The 5,449-nt window shown below is 41.4% G+C and overlaps 1 non-coding gene and 5 pseudogenes across 1 annotated transcript; all 6 read left to right on the forward strand.

Moving 5' to 3' along the window:
* The first annotated feature begins 1,735 nt into the window (after nucleotides 1-1,735).
* LOC147381041 (5S ribosomal RNA) lies at nucleotides 1,736-1,854 on the forward strand (annotated as a pseudogene).
* A 338-nt stretch (nucleotides 1,855-2,192) lies between these two features.
* On the forward strand, nucleotides 2,193-2,311 carry LOC147381042 (5S ribosomal RNA; annotated as a pseudogene).
* Nucleotides 2,312-3,066: 755 nt separating this feature from the next.
* Nucleotides 3,067-3,185, forward strand: LOC147381043 (5S ribosomal RNA; annotated as a pseudogene).
* Nucleotides 3,186-3,532: 347 nt separating this feature from the next.
* Nucleotides 3,533-3,651, forward strand: LOC147381044 (5S ribosomal RNA; annotated as a pseudogene).
* A 349-nt stretch (nucleotides 3,652-4,000) lies between these two features.
* LOC147381045 (5S ribosomal RNA) lies at nucleotides 4,001-4,119 on the forward strand. The gene has a single exon (XR_015174814.1). It is a non-coding gene; the product is annotated as a 5S ribosomal RNA (ribosomal RNA).
* A 352-nt stretch (nucleotides 4,120-4,471) lies between these two features.
* LOC147381046 (5S ribosomal RNA) lies at nucleotides 4,472-4,590 on the forward strand (annotated as a pseudogene).
* Nucleotides 4,591-5,449: the final 859 nt, after the last annotated feature.

Below are 5,449 nucleotides of genomic sequence, written 5' to 3' on the forward strand. Positions count from 1 at the left end.
CTATCTACCAAAATAGATTTACTATCTAGTTTGCTTCAATCCTTTACCAAATAGGGGCATTGGTAAATACCTCATTTTCGCACTCGTCTAATTAATCAACTCATCAACTCGATTGCGACAGTTCCCAATGATGGATGAATATTCCAATATTTTTGTTTGTTATTAGATATGTTTCAGAAATTCAAATAAGGTATCTTAAGCGAACAAAATTTTAGAAATCACACTACGCTAGGAAAATGTGACCCAAAAACATATAGAAGTCATCATTTTGTGACAAAATGAAGATTTACGAAAAAAAAAATCATTAAAAATGATCAAATTACCAAAATACCCTTGACATAAAAAAAGCGTCCCTAAAGCCTACACTATGCTTAGGAAAATCCATTTGAACACATAAAACAACAAATTAAAATCAAATAAACCGTTTCGCCAATTTTCACAAATTTTGATAAAATTGTGAAAATGCCCCTCATAGGGTCTACGATTATTTCATACCAAAAATTCATAAATGACATAAACCGATACTCCCATTAAATTCTTTACAAAAAAATCAATTCCAAAACATCCCAAAACGTTATAAAACGACCTCGAAATGCAAAAGTCCTCTTCGAGGGTAAAGTAGTAATTTTTTAATTTTAACAATTTAAAATTCTGAACTTAATTATTCAAACATTAATTAACGTAAAGTGAAATCCTGATTAAAATTAAAATTTTTAAATCAATCAATCAAGCTCTGAGGCAAAATTGTTAATGGTTGCCCACTTATTTAAGTGGAGTCCCCTGATATTTATTAAAAGACCCTTCCATCTGAGGGTCTAAAGAATTAAAATATAATTAAGAGGGGTTATCCAAAAATAAAAAATATATTCTTTTATTGTACGTAAGAATTAAAACCCTAATCTAAAGAACCCTAGTCAATCAAATAAGACTTAAGTCAAAATCCTAATTAAAACCCTAATCTAAAGAAACTTAGTCAATCAAATAAGACTTAAGTTAAAATCCTAATTCACCTTATCTAAAAGGAGACCTAATCCAACACCAACTCTACCTAAAAAAATCTATAAATATAGATCCTCCACAACCTAATTTCGCAGGTCAAAATAAACCCTAGAAAAAGTAGGTCAAAAAGTCTCCCTAACCTTCTCCAAACCCTAGTTTTGAAGCCCTAACTCTCTACCTATCATTCAAACCCTAACTTATACTCAAAAAACACCCAGAAACCCTTAAAAAAATATAAAAACCACTCAAATCTAGTTACCTCAACTTGGAGATCAAAAGTAGATTCAGTGACAGAAACAAAACAAAGAATCTCATACGAGGAGTCTCTCCGCGAGCTCTGAGGGAACAAATCGTTACGATCATCTAAGTATAGTTCTTAATTTTTTTGATTGGTTTTATGTCTTTTAGCAATGTAATCTTTTTTGTAAATAGTAGAGACCGACGTTTGTCGGGTGGAGTTGGTGCCTAACACCTTCCAACCCCGTAACATGATCTCCGGACCATAGTTTCTTTTTATTCATAGATTAGTTGTTTTTATCTATTTAGAGTCAATATTTGGTTCCTAGACCGTAATAACTAGGTGGCGACTCCCAAACCTAAAATAAAAAGTGGATCCGCACCCCGCAGATCAATGACGCTTTTACTTACATCGTCGTGTGGTCATCCGTGCATTATTCCGTCGGTGACGAGGTGTAGGATAGAATGAATTAAGTAAATAAAATGGCACAAATATAACGGGTGCGATTATACCAGCACTAATACATCGGATCCTATAAGAACTTTGCATTTAAGTGTGCTTAGGTGAGAGTAATAGTAAGATGGGTGACCTCCTGGGAAGTTCTCGTATTGCACCCCTCCCATTTTTTTCGGTCAATTCAAATTTTTTTTCAGTCAGATGGGATTATAGTTGGTTGAACCACACGAAGAAGATCCGTGGGCCCGCGTGTCAGTTCAGTGAAACTGTCGGAAGTTGTCACACATGGCGTTCCACATTTGGCTGAGCCAAGTTCTGCATCGTAGTATACCTCGTGGCAAATTTCGATCTATCGTAAGGCTCCATTTGACCTGCTAAACGGCGACGTGCTATGATTTTGTTGGATCATGTGGCTGTGTGGTCATCCGTGCATTATTCCGTCCACGGTGAGGTATATAAGGTACGATGAATTAAATAAATAAAATGGCGCTAATATTATGGGTGCGATTATACCAACACTAATACACCGGATCTCATAAGAACTCCGTCGTTAAGTGTGCTTGGACGAGAGTAGTACAAGGATAGGTGACCTCCTAGGAAGTCCTCATGTTGCACCCCCCAGTCAATTCAATTGTTTTATTAATAATTTTTTCAATCGGACGAGGCTTTGGTGGGTCAAAACCGCATGGAGAAGGTCCGTGGGCCCGGAGTATGCGTTCGGTGAAATTGACGTAAGTTGTGACATGTGGCGTACCGCGTTTGGTTGAGCCGAGATTCAGCATCGTATTATACCACATGTTGCGATTTCGTTGGATCACGTGGCCGTGTGGTCATCCGTGCTTTATTCCATCATTGGCGAGGTGTAGGATACGATGAATTAAGTAAATAAAATAGCGCAAATACTACAGGTGCACTCATACCAACATTAATGCATCAAATCACATCAGAACTCCGCAGTAAAGTGTATTTCGGCGAGAGTAATACTAGGATGGGTGACCTCCTGGGAAGTCCTCGTGTTGCATCCCTCCCATTTTTTTCAAAAAATTCAATTGTTTTATTAAATTTTTATCAACCAGGCGGGGTTACGGTGGGTCGAACTCAATGGAGAAGGTCCGTGAGACTGCGTGTGCGTCCGGCGAAACTATTGCAAGTTGTGACACATGGCATTCCGTGTTTGGCTAAGATGAGATTCGGTGTCGCAATATACCACATGGCATATTTCAATCAATCGTAAACCAACTTTTGACTGGACGAACAGGGATGTGTTACGATTTCATTTGATTCCGTGGTCGTGAGGTCATCCGTGCATTATTCCGTCGACAGCGAGGTGTAGGATACGATGAATTAAGTAAATAAAATTGCGTAAATACTACAAGTGCGATCATACCAGCACTAATGCACTAGATTCCATCAAAACTCTACAGTTACGCATGCTTGGGTAAGAGTAGTACTAGGATGGGTGACCTCCTAGGAAGTCCTTGTGTTGCACCTTTCCTACTTTTTTTCAGTAAATTTAATTGTCTAATTAAATTTTTTCAGTCGACGAGATTATTGTGGGTCAAACCGCACAGAGAAGGTCCGTGAGCCCGCGAGTGCATTCGGTGAAACTGTTGTAAGTTGTGACACGTGGTGTTCTGCGTTTGATTGAGGCAAGATTTGACGTCGCAGTATACCACGTAGCATTTCTTGATCGACTGTAAGGCTGAGTTTGACCGAGCGAGCTGCTACGTGTTACAATTTCGTCGGATCACATGGCCATGTGGTCATCCATGCATTATTCCATTGACGACGAGGTGTAAGATAGGATGAATTAAGTAAATAAAATGGTGTAAATACTACGGGTGCGATCAAACCAACACTAATGTACCGGATTCAATCAGAACTCCGCAGTTAAGCATGTTTGGGCGAGAGTAGTACTAGGATGGGTGACCTCATAGGAAGTCCAAGTGTTGCACCCCTCCCATATTTTTCAATAAATTCAATTGTTTTATTAAATTTTTTTTCAGTCAGAAGGGGTAACGGTGGGTCGAACAGTAGGGATAAGGTCCGTGGGACCTCGTGTGCATTCGACGAAATTGTTGCAAGTTGTGACATTTGGCATTCCGTGTTTGGCTGAGCAGAGATTCGAGGTCGTAGTATGCCACGTGGAATATTTTGATCGACCGCAAGGTTGCGTCTGACCGGGCGAACGGTGACGTGTTACGATTTCGTTGGATCACGTGGTCGTGTGGTCATCCGTGCATTATTCCGTCGACGGCGAGGTGTAGGATAGGATGAATTAAGTAAATAAAATGGCGCAAATACTACGGGTGCGATCATACCAGCACTAATGCACCGGATCCCATCAGAACTCCGCAGTTAAGCGTGCTTGGGCGAGAGTAGTACTAGGATGGGTGACCTCCTGGGAAGTCCTCGTGTTGCACCCCTCCCACCTTTTTTTTTCGGTAAATTAAATTGTCTTATTAAATTTTTTTCAGTCGGGCGGGGTTACGGTGGGTCGAACCGCACGGAGAAGGTCCGTGGGCCCGCGCGTGCGTTCGGCGAAACTGTCGCAAGTTGTGACACGTGGCGCTCCGCGTTTGGCTGAGCCGAGATTCGGCGTCGCAGTATACCACGTGGCATATTTCGATCGACCGGAAGGCTGCGTCTGACCGGGCGAACGGCTACGCGTTACGATTTCGTTGGATCACGTGGCCGTGTGGTCATCCGTGCATTATTCCGTCGACGGCGAGGTGTAGGATAGGATGAATTAAGTAAATAAAATGGCGCAAATACTATAGGTTCTACCATACCAGCACTAAGGCACCAGATCCAATTAGAACTCCGCAGTTAAGGGTGTTTGGGTGAGAGTAGTACTAGGATGGGTGACTTTTTGGGAAGTCTTCGTGTTGTACCCCTCTTACTTATTTTTGGTAAATTCAATTCCTTTATTCAAATTTTTTTTTCAGGGAGGCGGGGTTACGGTTGATCAAACTGCATGGAGAAGGTCCGTGGGCCCGCGTGTGCGTTCGAAAATATTGTAGCAAGTTGTGACACGTGGTGTTATGCGTTTGGGCCAAGATTCGGCGGTGCAGTATACCACGTGGTACATTTCGATCGACCGTCAAGCTGCGTCTGACTGGGTGAACGACGACGTGTTATGATTTCGTTATATCACGTGGTTATGTGGTCATCCGTGTATTATTCTGTCGACAACAAGGTTTCGATAGGATGATTAAGTAAACAAAATAATGCAAATATTACGGGTTTGATCATACCAGCACTAATGCATTGGATCCCATCAGATTTCTGTATGGGCTATAGCAGTACTAGGATGGGTAACCTCCGGGGAAGTCCTCGTGTTGCACCCCACCCACTTTTTTTCGATAAATTCAATTTTTTATTAAATTTATTTTCAGTCGAGCGTGGTTATGGTCGGTCGAATTGCACGAAGAATGTCTGTGGGCCCACGTGTACGTTCAATGAAAGTGTCGCATGTTCTACCACGTGGCATTCCACATTTGGCTAAGCCGAGATTCGGAGTCGTAGTATACCACGTGGCATATTTCGATCGATCGTATGGCTGCGTCTGATTGGACGAACGGCGACAGTTACGATTTTGTTGGATTACGTGGCCGTGTAGTCATCCGTGCATTATTCCATCAACGATGAGGTGTAGAATACGATGAATTAATTAAATAAAATAGTACTAATACAACGGGTGCGATCATACCAGCACTAATGCATCGGATCCCTTCAGAACTCCGTACTAAAGCG

This window comes from Akebia trifoliata, unplaced genomic scaffold (genome assembly GCF_017979445.1).
Source record: "Akebia trifoliata isolate Shusen 1 unplaced genomic scaffold, ASM1797944v1 Contig00805, whole genome shotgun sequence".
Classification (NCBI taxonomy): Eukaryota; Viridiplantae; Streptophyta; class Magnoliopsida; order Ranunculales; family Lardizabalaceae; genus Akebia; species Akebia trifoliata.